The following is a 13,601-nucleotide window of genomic DNA, read 5'->3' as shown; positions in this document are numbered from 1 at the left end:
TTAGGGATGTGTGAGTAAAAGGGCAGGAGCCAACTTGGAGAATGCGGGCATCGATCCCGCTACCTCTCGCATGCTAAGCGAGCGCTCTACCATTTGAGCTAATTCCCCTGGCCTTTCAAGAATGACGAGCATAGCTGCGAATGACCGGCTTGATGCAAAGAGGCCGTCCCTCCTCTGGGCTTGCACCTTTGCACTGGCCGCGATTGTGTTGTCGAATTAACAAAGAGATTTAGCTTTTGTGTTAAAGGACCTTCTCGGTCTTGTTACGCCAGTATGCATGTGCGGATTCTTGTATTATGCAGACCACCTTGCATCACTCGGGTCACGCAGACAACTTCTCACCTCTTTTTCTCACACTGACTTAAAGAATAAGGAAGCGGTTCTCCATTCCAGTCCTCGCTCCCCAAAGGTCTGCATATTTTGCATGTCTCTCTTTGTTAGCACACCTGATTTGGATAATCAGCTCATTAGAAGTGAGCTCCTTGCGATTGACATGGTCCCTACACAGTGTTCATTGCTCCCCACTCCCTGAGCAGGGGAAATCCGTCGAAGTTTACTTCACTTTGGAACATTGGTTCACGGATTTGCGCTGCGCAACGTCTTCACACATGGACAAGTGTGACATCATATACCTCTGTATACCTCTGTACACCTCTGTGTTAGTCACTTTGAACTGAACGTACACATACGCTCTGAACTTGAATCACGGAGGGATGTCATGTGATGTCCACTTCTCAGGGCACTTACGTTTTAATGGAACAAATGTCTGAAGCTATACGAGAAACATACAAAATCTGAAGAGCAGGGGGCTCGAGGACTGGAATTGAGAACCGCTGGTCTAAGTGACATCTGACAGTTTCAGCTGTCCTCCCTAACATCCCTCTACATGTTAGATACAGCCACATTTTTAGGTCAGTTAAGAGGCCAACTTGCGTTCGTTAGCCTTTAACACTGTCTCGAGGTCTTTGATTGCTTCCACGTTAGTTCATGTTCCTTCTTTTATTGATGCTGCACTAGCTCTTTTTTCTCGGCCCAGCACAGGAAGGCTCGTTGGTCTAGGGGTATGATTCTCGCTTTGGGTGCGAGAGGTCCCGGGTTCAAGTCCCGGACGAGCCCTTGGTCGGGATAAAACGTGAAGCTTTGTTGTCTCATTGCGTTCACTAACATTGAGGCAGTTTTTTATTCAATCGACAGATGGCTAAGGGAGGCCGGTTAGCTCAGATGGTTAGAGCGTGGTGCTAATAACGCCAAGGTCGCGGGTTCGATCCCCGTACTGGCCAGCTGTTTTTATTGTCTGGGGGCTCATCTCTGCTCTGCTCTTCTCCTGTGACAAAGAGTAGGGTGATCTCACTGAAATCCCTGCTTGCTAAGCAGGAGCTTGTTGTGGCCGAAATAGCTCAGTTGGGAGAGCGTTAGACTGAAGATCTAAAGGTCCCTGGTTCGATCCCGGGTTTCGGCAAAATCTCCCACTCTTTTCCGTTTTTTGAGGCGGGCCAGTGACCAAAAATCACTGGGTTCCAACTTCTCTGTATAACTGCTTCCCCACTGCCACGGAGCTATCTGTTTCCCAGTTGGCCACCAAACAAGCAGTTTCGGTTCCATGGTGTAATGGTCAGCACTCTGGGCTTTGAATCCAGCGATCTGAGTTCGAATCTCGGTGGAACCTGTGTGCTTTCTTGCCGCAGGAAAAGATAAAAACAGCACTAGGTTGTCACTGGTGACAGTCTTTGTGGCCCTGTGAGCAACGGCTGCTCCAGGTAAGGTTTCATGGTGTAATGGTTAGCACTCTCAATCCAGTGATCCGAGTTCAAATCGCGGTGGGACCACTTTTTGCAACCAATTTGCGCAGGACCATGTCTGAAATACTTTTTGGCAGCTTTGAGTCCAAAAAAATTAACTAACGTAGAGACTGTGGCAGCATTGCATCGATGCCCAGTCGGTCTCTTTAGGGCACTGGTTCTCAAACCTGTCCTGGAGGCACCCCTGCCCTGCACAGTTTGATTGTCTGCCTTATTAGACACACCCAAATAAGGTCTTGCGGTCTCTATAAAAGAGTTGATGATTTGAAACAGGTGTGATAGATGAGGGAAACATTCAAAATGTGTAGGGCAGGGGTGCCTCCAGGACAGGTTTGAAAACCACTGCTTTAGGGAACTGTGTGTAAAATGGCAATGTTTTGCAACCAATTTGCACAGGACCATGTCTGAAATACTTTTTGGCAGCTGTGAGCCCCAAAAAAAGCTAACGTGGGAGTGTCGCAGCATTGCGTCAGTGCTCAGTTGGTCTCTAGGGCAATGGTTTTCAAACCTTTCCTGGAGGCAACCCTGTCCTGAACATTTCGTATGTCTCCCTTATTAGACACACCCAAATCAGGTCTTGCAGTCTCTATTAATGAGCTGATGATTTGAAACTGGTGTGTTAGATGAGGGGAAATGCAAAATGTGCAGGGCAGGGATGCCTCCAGGAAAGGGTTGAAAACCACTGATTTAGGGATGTGTGAGTAAAAGGGCAGGAGCCAACTTGGAGAATGCGGGCATCGATCCCGCTACCTCTCGCATGCTAAGCGAGCGCTCTACCATTTGAGCTAATTCCCCTGGCCTTTCAAGAATGACGAGCATAGCTGCGAATGACCGGCTTGATGCAAAGAGGCCGTCCCTCCTCTGGGCTTGCACCTTTGCACTGGCCGCGATTGTGTTGTCGAATTAACAAAGAGATTTAGCTTTTGTGTTAAAGGACCTTCTCGGTCTTGTTACGCCAGTATGCATGTGCGGATTCTTGTATTATGCAGACCACCTTGCATCACTCGGGTCACGCAGACAACTTCTCACCTCTTTTTCTCACACTGACTTAAAGAATAAGGAAGCGGTTCTCCATTCCAGTCCTCGCTCCCCAAAGGTCTGCATATTTTGCATGTCTCTCTTTGTTAGCACACCTGATTTGGATAATCAGCTCATTAGAAGTGAGCTCCTTGCGATTGACATGGTCCCTACACAGTGTTCATTGCTCCCCACTCCCTGAGCAGGGGAAATCCGTCGAAGTTTACTTCACTTTGGAACATTGGTTCACGGATTTGCGCTGCGCAACGTCTTCACACATGGACAAGTGTGACATCATATACCTCTGTATACCTCTGTACACCTCTGTGTTAGTCACTTTGAACTGAACGTACACATACGCTCTGAACTTGAATCACGGAGGGATGTCATGTGATGTCCACTTCTCAGGGCACTTACGTTTGAATGGAACAAATGTCTGAAGCTATACGAGAAACATACAAAATCTGAAGAGCAGGGGGCTCGAGGACTGGAATTGAGAACCGCTGGTCTAAGTGACATCTGACAGTTTCAGCTGTCCTCCCTAACATCCCTCTACATGTTAGATACAGCCACATTTTTAGGTCAGTTAAGAGGCCAACTTGCGTTCGTTAGCCTTTAACACTGTCTCGAGGTCTTTGATTGCTTCCACGTTAGTTCATGTTCCTTCTTTTATTGATGCTGCACTAGCTCTTTTTTCTCGGCCCAGCACAGGAAGGCTCGTTGGTCTAGGGGTATGATTCTCGCTTTGGGTGCGAGAGGTCCCGGGTTCAAGTCCCGGACGAGCCCTTGGTCGGGATAAAACGTGAAGCTTTGTTGTCTCATTGCGTTCACTAACATTGAGGCAGTTTTTTATTCAATCGACAGATGGCTAAGGGAGGCCGGTTGGCTCAGATGGTTAGAGCGTGGTGCTAATAACGCCAAGGTCGCGGGTTCGATCCCCGTACTGGCCAGCTGTTTTTATTGTCTGGGGGCTCATCTCTGCTCTGCTCTTCTCCTGTGACAAAGAGTAGGGTGATCTCACTGAAATCCCTGCTTGCTAAGCAGGAGCTTGTTGTGGCCGAAATAGCTCAGTTGGGAGAGCGTTAGACTGAAGATCTAAAGGTCCCTGGTTCGATCCCGGGTTTCGGCAAAATCTCCCACTCTTTTCCGTTTTTTGAGGCGGGCCAGTGACCAAAAATCACTGGGTTCCAACTTCTCTGTATAACTGCTTCCCCACTGCCACGGAGCTATCTGTTTCCCAGTTGGCCACCAAACAAGCAGTTTCGGTTCCATGGTGTAATGGTCAGCACTCTGGGCTTTGAATCCAGCGATCTGAGTTCGAATCTCGGTGGAACCTGTGTGCTTTCTTGCCGCAGGAAAAGATAAAAACAGCACTAGGTTGTCACTGGTGACAGTCTTTGTGGCCCTGTGAGCAACGGCTGCTCCAGGTAAGGTTTCATGGTGTAATGGTTAGCACTCTCAATCCAGTGATCCGAGTTCAAATCGCGGTGGGACCACTTTTTGCAACCAATTTGCGCAGGACCATGTCTGAAATACTTTTTGGCAGCTTTGAGTCCAAAAAAATTAACTAACGTAGAGACTGTGGCAGCATTGCATCGATGCCCAGTCGGTCTCTTTAGGGCACTGGTTCTCAAACCTGTCCTGGAGGCACCCCTGCCCTGCACAGTTTGATTGTCTGCCTTATTAGACACACCCAAATAAGGTCTTGCGGTCTCTATAAAAGAGTTGATGATTTGAAACAGGTGTGATAGATGAGGGAAACATTCAAAATGTGTAGGGCAGGGGTGCCTCCAGGACAGGTTTGAAAACCACTGCTTTAGGGAACTGTGTGTAAAATGGCAATGTTTTGCAACCAATTTGCACAGGACCATGTCTGAAATACTTTTTGGCAGCTGTGAGCCCCAAAAAAAGCTAACGTGGGAGTGTCGCAGCATTGCGTCAGTGCTCAGTTGGTCTCTAGGGCAATGGTTTTCAAACCTTTCCTGGAGGCAACCCTGTCCTGAACATTTCGTATGTCTCCCTTATTAGACACACCCAAATCAGGTCTTGCAGTCTCTATTAATGAGCTGATGATTTGAAACTGGTGTGTTAGATGAGGGGAAATGCAAAATGTGCAGGGCAGGGATGCCTCCAGGAAAGGGTTGAAAACCACTGATTTAGGGATGTGTGAGTAAAAGGGCAGGAGCCAACTTGGAGAATGCGGGCATCGATCCCGCTACCTCTCGCATGCTAAGCGAGCGCTCTACCATTTGAGCTAATTCCCCTGGCCTTTCAAGAATGACGAGCATAGCTGCGAATGACCGGCTTGATGCAAAGAGGCCGTCCCTCCTCTGGGCTTGCACCTTTGCACTGGCCGCGATTGTGTTGTCGAATTAACAAAGAGATTTAGCTTTTGTGTTAAAGGACCTTCTCGGTCTTGTTACGCCAGTATGCATGTGCGGATTCTTGTATTATGCAGACCACCTTGCATCACTCGGGTCACGCAGACAACTTCTCACCTCTTTTTCTCACACTGACTTAAAGAATAAGGAAGCGGTTCTCCATTCCAGTCCTCGCTCCCCAAAGGTCTGCATATTTTGCATGTCTCTCTTTGTTAGCACACCTGATTTGGATAATCAGCTCATTAGAAGTGAGCTCCTTGCGATTGACATGGTCCCTACACAGTGTTCATTGCTCCCCACTCCCTGAGCAGGGGAAATCCGTCGAAGTTTACTTCACTTTGGAACATTGGTTCACGGATTTGCGCTGCGCAACGTCTTCACACATGGACAAGTGTGACATCATATACCTCTGTATACCTCTGTACACCTCTGTGTTAGTCACTTTGAACTGAACGTACACATACGCTCTGAACTTGAATCACGGAGGGATGTCATGTGATGTCCACTTCTCAGGGTACTTACGTTTGAATGGAACAAATGTCTGAAGCTATACGAGAAACATACAAAATCTGAAGAGCAGGGGGCTCGAGGACTGGAATTGAGAACCGCTGGTCTAAGTGACATTTGACAGTTTCAGCTGTCCTCCCTAACATCCCTCTACATGTTAGATACAGCCACATTTTTAGGTCAGTTAAGAGGCCAACTTGCGTTCGTTAGCCTTTAACACTGTCTCGAGGTCTTTGATTGCTTCCACGTTAGTTCATGTTCCTTCTTTTATTGATGCTGCACTAGCTCTTTTTTCTCGGCCAAGCACAGGAAGGCTCGTTGGTCTAGGGGTATGATTCTCGCTTTGGGTGCGAGAGGTCCCGGGTTCAAATCCCGGACGAGTCCTTGGTCGGGATAAAACGTGAAGCTTTGTTGTCTCATTGCGTTCACTAACATTGAGGCAGTTTTTTATTCAATCGGGTAGAGACAGATGGCTAAGGGAGGCCGGTTAGCTCAGATGGTTAGAGCGTGGTGCTAATAACGCCAAGGTCGCGGGTTCGATCCCCGTACTGGCCAGCTGTTTTTATTGTCTGGGGGCTCATCTCTGCTCTGCTATTCTCCTGTGACAAAGAGTAGGGTGATCTCACTGAAATCCCTGCTTGCTAAGCAGGAGCTTGTTGTGGCCGAAATAGCTCAGTTGGGAGAGCGTTAGACTGAAGTTCTAAAGGTCCCTTGTTCGATCCCGGGTTTCGGCAAAATCTCCCACTCTTTTCCGTTTTTTGAGGCGGGCCAGTGACCAAAAATCACTGGGTTCCAACTTCTCTGTATAACTGCTTCCCCACTGCCACGGAGCTATCTGTTTCCCAGTTGGCCACCAAACAAGCAGTTTCGGTTCCATGGTGTAATGGTCAGCACTCTGGGCTTTGAATCCAGTGATCCGAGTTTAAATCGTGGTGGGACCACTTTTTGCAACCAATTTGCGCAGGACCATGTCTGAAATACTTTTTGGCAGCTTTGAGTCCAAAAAAATTAACTAACGTAGAGACTGTGGCAGCATTGCATCGATGCCCAGTCGGTCTCTTTAGGGCACTGGTTCTCAAACCTGTCCTGGAGGCACCCCTGCCCTGCACAGTTTGATTGTCTGCCTTATTAGACACACCCAAATAAGGTCTTGCGGTCTCTATAAAAGAGTTGATGATTTGAAACAGGTGTGATAGATGAGGGAAACATTCAAAATGTGTAGGGCAGGGGTGCCTCCAGGACAGATTTGAAAACCACTGCTTTAGGGAACTGTGTGTAAAATGGCAATGTTTTGCAACCAATTTGCACAGGACCATGTCTGAAATACTTTTTGGCAGCTGTGAGCCCCAAAAAAAGCTAACGTGGGAGTGTCGCAGCATTGCGTCAGTGCTCAGTCGGTCTCTTTAGGGCAATGGTTTTCAAACCTTTCCTGGAGGCAACCCTGTCCTGAACATTTCGTATGTCTCCCTTATTAGACACACCCAAATCAGGTCTTGCAGTCTCTATTAATGAGCTGATGATTTGAAACTGGTGTGTTAGATGAGGGGAAATGCAAAATGTGCAGGGCAGGGATGCCTCCAGGAAAGGGTTGAAAACCACTGATTTAGGGATGTGTGAGTAAAAGGGCAGGAGCCAACTTGGAGAATGCAGGCATCGATCCCGCTACCTCTCGCATGCTAAGCGAGCGCTCTACCATTTGAGCTAATTCCCCTGGCCTTTCAAGAATGACGAGCATAGCTGCGAATGACCGGCTTGATGCAAAGAGGCCGTCCCTCCTCTGGGCTTGCACCTTTGCACTGGCCGCGATTGTGTTGTCGAATTAACAAAGAGATTTAGCTTTTGTGTTAAAGGACCTTCTCGGTCTTGTTACGCCAGTATGCATGTGCGGATTCTTGTATTATGCAGACCACCTTGCATCACTCGGGTCACGCAGACAACTTCTCACCTCTTTTTCTCACACTGACTTAAAGAATAAGGAAGCGGTTCTCCATTCCAGTCCTCGCTCCCCAAAGGTCTGCATATTTTGCATGTCTCTCTTTGTTAGCACACCTGATTTGGATAATCAGCTCATTAGAAGTGAGCTCCTTGCGATTGACATGGTCCCTACACAGTGTTCATTGCTCCCCACTCCCTGAGCAGGGGAAATCCGTCGAAGTTTACTTCACTTTGGAACATTGGTTCACGGATTTGCGCTGCGCAACGTCTTCACACATGGACAAGTGTGACATCATATACCTCTGTATACCTCTGTACACCTCTGTGTTAGTCACTTTGAACTGAACGTACACATACGCTCTGAACTTGAATCACGGAGGGATGTCATGTGATGTCCACTTCTCAGGGCACTTACGTTTGAATGGAACAAATGTCTGAAGCTATACGAGAAACATACAAAATCTGAAGAGCAGGGGGCTCGAGGACTGGAATTGAGAACCGCTGGTCTAAGTGACATCTGACAGTTTCAGCTGTCCTCCCTAACATCCCTCTACATGTTAGATACAGCCACATTTTTAGGTCAGTTAAGAGGCCAACTTGCGTTCGTTAGCCTTTAACACTGTCTCGAGGTCTTTGATTGCTTCCACGTTAGTTCATGTTCCTTCTTTTATTGATGCTGCACTAGCTCTTTTTTCTCGGCCCAGCACAGGAAGGCTCGTTGGTCTAGGGGTATGATTCTCGCTTTGGGTGCGAGAGGTCCCGGGTTCAAATCCCGGACGAGCCCTTGGTCGGGATAAAACGTGAAGCTTTGTTGTCTCATTGCGTTCACTAACATTGAGGCAGTTTTTTATTCAATCGGGTAGAGACAGATGGCTAAGGGAGGCCGGTTAGCTCAGATGGTTAGAGCGTGGTGCTAATAACGCCAAGGTCGCGGTTTCGATCCCCGTAATGGCCAGCTGTTTTTATTGTCTGTGGGCTCATCTCTGCTCTGCTCTTCTCCTGTGACAAAGAGTAGGGTGATCTCACTGAAATCCCTGCTTGCTAAGCAGGAGCTTGTTGTGGCCGAAATAGCTCAGTTGGGAGAGCGTTAGACTGAAGATCTAAAGGTCCCTGGTTCGATCCCGGGTTTCGGCAAAATCTCCCACTCTTTTCCGTTTTTTGAGGCGGGCCAGTGACCAAAAATCACTGGGTTCCAACTTCTCTGTATAACTGCTTCCCCACTGCCACGGAGCTATCTGTTTCCCAGTTGGCCACCAAACAAGCAGTTTCGGTTCCATGGTGTAATGGTCAGCACTCTGGGCTTTGAATCCAGCGATCTGAGTTCGAATCTCGGTGGAACCTGTGTGCTTTCTTGCCGCAGGAAAAGATAAAAACAGCACTAGGTTGTCACTGGTGACAGTCTTTGTGGCCCTGTGAGCAACGGCTGCTCCAGGTAAGGTTTCATGGTGTAATGGTTAGCACTCTGAATCCAGTGATCCGAGTTCAAATCGCGGTGGGACCACTTTTTGCAACCAATTTGCGCAGGACCATGTCTGAAATACTTTTTGGCAGCTTTGAGTCCAAAAAAATTAACTAACGTAGAGACTGTGGCAGCATTGCATCGATGCCCAGTCGGTCTCTTTAGGGCACTGGTTCTCAAACCTGTCCTGGAGGCACCCCTGCCCTGCACAGTTTGATTGTCTGCCTTATTAGACACACCCAAATAAGGTCTTGCGGTCTCTATAAAAGAGTTGATGATTTGAAACAGGTGTGATAGATGAGGGAAACATTCAAAATGTGTAGGGCAGGGGTGCCTCCAGGACAGGTTTGAAAACCACTGCTTTAGGGAACTGTGTGTAAAATGGCAATGTTTTGCAACCAATTTGCACAGGACCATGTCTGAAATACTTTTTGGCAGCTGTGAGCCCCAAAAAAAGCTAACGTGGGAGTGTCGCAGCATTGCGTCAGTGCTCAGTCGGTCTCTTTAGGGCAATGGTTTTCAAACCTTTCCTGGAGGCAACCCTGTCCTGAACATTTCGTATGTCTCCCTTATTAGACACACCCAAATCAGGTCTTGCAGTCTCTATTAATGAGCTGATGATTTGAAACTGGTGTGTTAGATGAGGGGAAATGCAAAATGTGCAGGGCAGGGATGCCTCCAGGAAAGGGTGGAAAACCACTGATTTAGGGATGTGTGAGTAAAAGGGCAGGAGCCAACTTGGAGAATGCGGGCATCGATCCCGCTACCTCTCGCATGCTAAGCGAGCGCTCTACCATTTGAGCTAATTCCCCTGGCCTTTCAAGAATGACGAGCATAGCTGCGAATGACCGGCTTGATGCAAAGAGGCCGTCCCTCCTCTGGACTTGCACCTTTGCACTGGCCGCGATTGTGTTGTCGAATTAACAAAGAGATTTAGCTTTTGTGTTAAAGGACCTTCTCGGTCTTGTTACGCCAGTATGCATGTGCGGATTCTTGTATTATGCAGACCACCTTGCATCACTCGGGTCACGCAGACAACTTCTCACCTCTTTTTCTCACACTGACTTAAAGAATAAGGAAGCGGTTCTCCATTCCAGTCCTCGCTCCCCAAAGGTCTGCATATTTTGCATGTCTCTCTTTGTTAGCACACCTGATTTGGATAATCAGCTCATTAGAAGTGAGCTCCTTGCGATTGACATGGTCCCTACACAGTGTTCATTGCTCCCCACTCCCTGAGCAGGGGAAATCCGTCGAAGTTTACTTCACTTTGGAACATTGGTTCACGGATTTGCGCTGCGCAACGTCTTCACACATGGACAAGTGTGACATCATATACCTCTGTATACCTCTGTACACCTCTGTGTTAGTCACTTTGAACTGAACGTACACATACGCTCTGAACTTGAATCACGGAGGGATGTCATGTGATGTCCACTTCTCAGGGCACTTACGTTTGAATGGAAAAAATGTCTGAAGCTATACGAGAAACATACAAAATCTGAAGAGCAGGGGGCTCGAGGACTGGAATTGAGAACCGCTGGTCTAAGTGACATCTGACAGTTTCAGCTGTCCTCCCTAACATCCCTCTACATGTTAGATACAGCCACATTTTTAGGTCAGTTAAGAGGCCAACTTGCGTTCGTTAGCCTTTAACACTGTCTCGAGGTCTTTGATTGCTTCCACGTTAGTTCATGTTCCTTCTTTTATTGATGCTGCACTAGCTCTTTTTTCTCGGCCCAGCACAGGAAGGCTCGTTGGTCTAGGGGTATGATTCTCGCTTTGGGTGCAAGAGGTGCCGGGTTCAAATCCCGGACGAGCCCTTGGTCGGGATAAAACGTGAAGCTTTGTTGTCTCATTGCGTTCACTAACATTGAGGCAGTTTTTTATTCAATCGGGTAGAGACAGATGGCTAAGGGAGGCCGGTTAGCTCAGATGGTTAGAGCGTGGTGCTAATAACGCCAAGGTCGCGGGTTCGATCCCCGTACTGGCCAGCTGTTTTTATTGTCTGGGGGCTCATCTCTGCTCTGCTCTTCTCCTGTGACAAAGAGTAGGGTGATCTCACTGAAATCCCTGCTTGCTAAGCAGGAGCTTGTAGTGGCCGAAATAGCTCAGTTGGGAGAGCGTTAGACTGAAGATCTAAAGGTCCCTGGTTCGATCCCGGGTTTCGGCAAAATCTCCCACTCTTTTCCGTTTTTTGAGGCGGGCCAGTGACCAAAAATCACTGGGTTCCAACTTCTCTGTATAACTGCTTCCCCAATGCCACGGAGCTATCTGTTTCCCAGTTGGCCACCAAACAAGCAGTTTCGGTTCCATGGTGTAATGGTCAGCACTCTGGGCTTTGAATCCAGCGATCTGAGTTCGAATCTCGGTGGAACCTGTGTGCTTTCTTGCCGCAGGAAAAGATAAAAACAGCACTAGGTTGTCACTGGTGACAGTCTTTGTGGCCCTGTGAGCAACGGCTGCTCCAGGTAAGGTTTCATGGTGTAATGGTTAGCACTCTGAATCCAGTGATCCGAGTTTAAATCGTGGTGGGACCACTTTTTGCAACCAATTTGCGCAGGACCATGTCTGAAATACTTTTTGGCAGCTTTGAGTCCAAAAAAATTAACTAACGTAGAGACTGTGGCAGCATTGCATCGATGCCCAGTCGGTCTCTTTAGGGCACTGGTTCTCAAACCTGTCCTGGAGGCACCCCTGCCCTGCACAGTTTGATTGTCTGCCTTATTAGACACACCCAAATAAGGTCTTGCGGTCTCTATAAAAGAGTTGATGATTTGAAACAGGTGTGATAGATGAGGGAAACATTCAAAATGTGTAGGGCAGGGGTGCCTCCAGGACAGATTTGAAAACCACTGCTTTAGGGAACTGTGTGTAAAATGGCAATGTTTTGCAACCAATTTGCACAGGACCATGTCTGAAATACTTTTTGGCAGCTGTGAGCCCCAAAAAAAGCTAACGTGGGAGTGTCGCAGCATTGCGTCAGTGCTCAGTCGGTCTCTTTAGGGCAATGGTTTTCAAACCTTTCCTGGAGGCAACCCTGTCCTGAACATTTCGTATGTCTCCCTTATTAGACACACCCAAATCAGGTCTTGCAGTCTCTATTAATGAGCTGATGATTTGAAACTGGTGTGTTAGATGAGGGGAAATGCAAAATGTGCAGGGCAGGGATGCCTCCAGGAAAGGGTTGAAAACCACTGATTTAGGGATGTGTGAGTAAAAGGGCAGGAGCCAACTTGGAGAATGCAGGCATCGATCCCGCTACCTCTCGCATGCTAAGCGAGCGCTCTACCATTTGAGCTAATTCCCCTGGCCTTTCAAGAATGACGAGCATAGCTGCGAATGACCGGCTTGATGCAAAGAGGCCGTCCCTCCTCTGGGCTTGCACCTTTGCACTGGCCGCGATTGTGTTGTCGAATTAACAAAGAGATTTAGCTTTTGTGTTAAAGGACCTTCTCGGTCTTGTTACGCCAGTATGCATGTGCGGATTCTTGTATTATGCAGACCACCTTGCATCACTCGGGTCACGCAGACAACTTCTCACCTCTTTTTCTCACACTGACTTAAAGAATAAGGAAGCGGTTCTCCATTCCAGTCCTCGCTCCCCAAAGGTCTGCATATTTTGCATGTCTCTCTTTGTTAGCACACCTGATTTGGATAATCAGCTCATTAGAAGTGAGCTCCTTGCGATTGACATGGTCCCTACACAGTGTTCATTGCTCCCCACTCCCTGAGCAGGGGAAATCCGTCGAAGTTTACTTCACTTTGGAACATTGGTTCACGGATTTGCGCTGCGCAACGTCTTCACACATGGACAAGTGTGACATCATATACCTCTGTATACCTCTGTACACCTCTGTGTTAGTCACTTTGAACTGAACGTACACATACGCTCTGAACTTGAATCACGGAGGGATGTCATGTGATGTCCACTTCTCAGGGCACTTACGTTTGAATGGAACAAATGTCTGAAGCTATACGAGAAACATACAAAATCTGAAGAGCAGGGGGCTCGAGGACTGGAATTGAGAACCGCTGGTCTAAGTGACATCTGACAGTTTCAGCTGTCCTCCCTAACATCCCTCTACATGTTAGATACAGCCACATTTTTAGGTCAGTTAAGAGGCCAACTTGCGTTCGTTAGCCTTTAACACTGTCTCGAGGTCTTTGATTGCTTCCACGTTAGTTCATGTTCCTTCTTTTATTGATGCTGCACTAGCTCTTTTTTCTCGGCACAGCACAGGAAGGCTCGTTGGTCTAGGGGTATGATTCTCGCTTTGGGTGCGAGAGGTCTCGGGTTCAAATCCCGGACGAGCCCTTGGTCGGGATAAAACGTGAAGCTTTGTTGTCTCATTGCGTTCACTAACATTGAGGCAGTTTTTTATTCAATCGGGTAGAAAAAGATGGCTAAGGGAGGCCGGTTAGCTCAGATGGTTAGAGCGTGGTGCTAATAACGCCAAGGTCGCGGGTTCGATCCCCGTACTGGCCAGCTGTTTTTATTGTCTG

The 13,601-nt window shown here is 47.9% G+C and overlaps 25 non-coding genes across 25 annotated transcripts; 21 read left to right on the top strand and 4 right to left on the bottom strand.

The window, feature by feature from the left end:
* Positions 1-35: 35 nt before the first annotated feature.
* On the bottom strand, positions 36-108 carry trnaa-agc (transfer RNA alanine (anticodon AGC)). The gene has a single exon. It is a non-coding gene; the product is annotated as a tRNA-Ala (tRNA).
* A 936-nt stretch (positions 109-1,044) lies between these two features.
* trnap-ugg (transfer RNA proline (anticodon UGG)) lies at positions 1,045-1,116 on the top strand. The gene has a single exon. It is a non-coding gene; the product is annotated as a tRNA-Pro (tRNA).
* A 90-nt stretch (positions 1,117-1,206) lies between these two features.
* On the top strand, positions 1,207-1,280 carry trnai-aau (transfer RNA isoleucine (anticodon AAU)). Its single transcript has one exon. It is a non-coding gene; the product is annotated as a tRNA-Ile (tRNA).
* Positions 1,281-1,386: 106 nt separating this feature from the next.
* Positions 1,387-1,459, top strand: trnaf-gaa (transfer RNA phenylalanine (anticodon GAA)). Its single transcript has one exon. It is a non-coding gene; the product is annotated as a tRNA-Phe (tRNA).
* Positions 1,460-1,594: 135 nt separating this feature from the next.
* Positions 1,595-1,666, top strand: trnaq-uug (transfer RNA glutamine (anticodon UUG)). Its single transcript has one exon. It is a non-coding gene; the product is annotated as a tRNA-Gln (tRNA).
* An 855-nt stretch (positions 1,667-2,521) lies between these two features.
* trnaa-agc (transfer RNA alanine (anticodon AGC)) lies at positions 2,522-2,594 on the bottom strand. Its single transcript has one exon. It is a non-coding gene; the product is annotated as a tRNA-Ala (tRNA).
* Positions 2,595-3,530: 936 nt separating this feature from the next.
* Positions 3,531-3,602, top strand: trnap-ugg (transfer RNA proline (anticodon UGG)). The gene has a single exon. It is a non-coding gene; the product is annotated as a tRNA-Pro (tRNA).
* A 90-nt stretch (positions 3,603-3,692) lies between these two features.
* trnai-aau (transfer RNA isoleucine (anticodon AAU)) lies at positions 3,693-3,766 on the top strand. Its single transcript has one exon. It is a non-coding gene; the product is annotated as a tRNA-Ile (tRNA).
* A 106-nt stretch (positions 3,767-3,872) lies between these two features.
* Positions 3,873-3,945, top strand: trnaf-gaa (transfer RNA phenylalanine (anticodon GAA)). Its single transcript has one exon. It is a non-coding gene; the product is annotated as a tRNA-Phe (tRNA).
* A 135-nt stretch (positions 3,946-4,080) lies between these two features.
* trnaq-uug (transfer RNA glutamine (anticodon UUG)) lies at positions 4,081-4,152 on the top strand. Its single transcript has one exon. It is a non-coding gene; the product is annotated as a tRNA-Gln (tRNA).
* An 855-nt stretch (positions 4,153-5,007) lies between these two features.
* trnaa-agc (transfer RNA alanine (anticodon AGC)) lies at positions 5,008-5,080 on the bottom strand. The gene has a single exon. It is a non-coding gene; the product is annotated as a tRNA-Ala (tRNA).
* A 936-nt stretch (positions 5,081-6,016) lies between these two features.
* On the top strand, positions 6,017-6,088 carry trnap-ugg (transfer RNA proline (anticodon UGG)). The gene has a single exon. It is a non-coding gene; the product is annotated as a tRNA-Pro (tRNA).
* A 97-nt stretch (positions 6,089-6,185) lies between these two features.
* On the top strand, positions 6,186-6,259 carry trnai-aau (transfer RNA isoleucine (anticodon AAU)). Its single transcript has one exon. It is a non-coding gene; the product is annotated as a tRNA-Ile (tRNA).
* A 106-nt stretch (positions 6,260-6,365) lies between these two features.
* Positions 6,366-6,438, top strand: trnaf-gaa (transfer RNA phenylalanine (anticodon GAA)). The gene has a single exon. It is a non-coding gene; the product is annotated as a tRNA-Phe (tRNA).
* A 1,913-nt stretch (positions 6,439-8,351) lies between these two features.
* Positions 8,352-8,423, top strand: trnap-ugg (transfer RNA proline (anticodon UGG)). The gene has a single exon. It is a non-coding gene; the product is annotated as a tRNA-Pro (tRNA).
* A 97-nt stretch (positions 8,424-8,520) lies between these two features.
* trnai-aau (transfer RNA isoleucine (anticodon AAU)) lies at positions 8,521-8,594 on the top strand. Its single transcript has one exon. It is a non-coding gene; the product is annotated as a tRNA-Ile (tRNA).
* Positions 8,595-8,700: 106 nt separating this feature from the next.
* On the top strand, positions 8,701-8,773 carry trnaf-gaa (transfer RNA phenylalanine (anticodon GAA)). The gene has a single exon. It is a non-coding gene; the product is annotated as a tRNA-Phe (tRNA).
* Positions 8,774-8,908: 135 nt separating this feature from the next.
* On the top strand, positions 8,909-8,980 carry trnaq-uug (transfer RNA glutamine (anticodon UUG)). Its single transcript has one exon. It is a non-coding gene; the product is annotated as a tRNA-Gln (tRNA).
* Positions 8,981-9,837: 857 nt separating this feature from the next.
* trnaa-agc (transfer RNA alanine (anticodon AGC)) lies at positions 9,838-9,910 on the bottom strand. The gene has a single exon. It is a non-coding gene; the product is annotated as a tRNA-Ala (tRNA).
* Positions 9,911-10,846: 936 nt separating this feature from the next.
* trnap-ugg (transfer RNA proline (anticodon UGG)) lies at positions 10,847-10,918 on the top strand. Its single transcript has one exon. It is a non-coding gene; the product is annotated as a tRNA-Pro (tRNA).
* A 97-nt stretch (positions 10,919-11,015) lies between these two features.
* Positions 11,016-11,089, top strand: trnai-aau (transfer RNA isoleucine (anticodon AAU)). Its single transcript has one exon. It is a non-coding gene; the product is annotated as a tRNA-Ile (tRNA).
* Positions 11,090-11,195: 106 nt separating this feature from the next.
* Positions 11,196-11,268, top strand: trnaf-gaa (transfer RNA phenylalanine (anticodon GAA)). Its single transcript has one exon. It is a non-coding gene; the product is annotated as a tRNA-Phe (tRNA).
* Positions 11,269-11,403: 135 nt separating this feature from the next.
* On the top strand, positions 11,404-11,475 carry trnaq-uug (transfer RNA glutamine (anticodon UUG)). The gene has a single exon. It is a non-coding gene; the product is annotated as a tRNA-Gln (tRNA).
* A 1,866-nt stretch (positions 11,476-13,341) lies between these two features.
* Positions 13,342-13,413, top strand: trnap-ugg (transfer RNA proline (anticodon UGG)). Its single transcript has one exon. It is a non-coding gene; the product is annotated as a tRNA-Pro (tRNA).
* Positions 13,414-13,510: 97 nt separating this feature from the next.
* Positions 13,511-13,584, top strand: trnai-aau (transfer RNA isoleucine (anticodon AAU)). Its single transcript has one exon. It is a non-coding gene; the product is annotated as a tRNA-Ile (tRNA).
* Positions 13,585-13,601: the final 17 nt, after the last annotated feature.

The sequence above is a fragment of the Carassius gibelio genome, chromosome B10 (genome assembly GCF_023724105.1).
Source record: "Carassius gibelio isolate Cgi1373 ecotype wild population from Czech Republic chromosome B10, carGib1.2-hapl.c, whole genome shotgun sequence".
Classification (NCBI taxonomy): domain Eukaryota; kingdom Metazoa; phylum Chordata; class Actinopteri; order Cypriniformes; family Cyprinidae; genus Carassius; species Carassius gibelio.
This window is presented reverse-complemented; position numbering and strand designations above follow the sequence as displayed.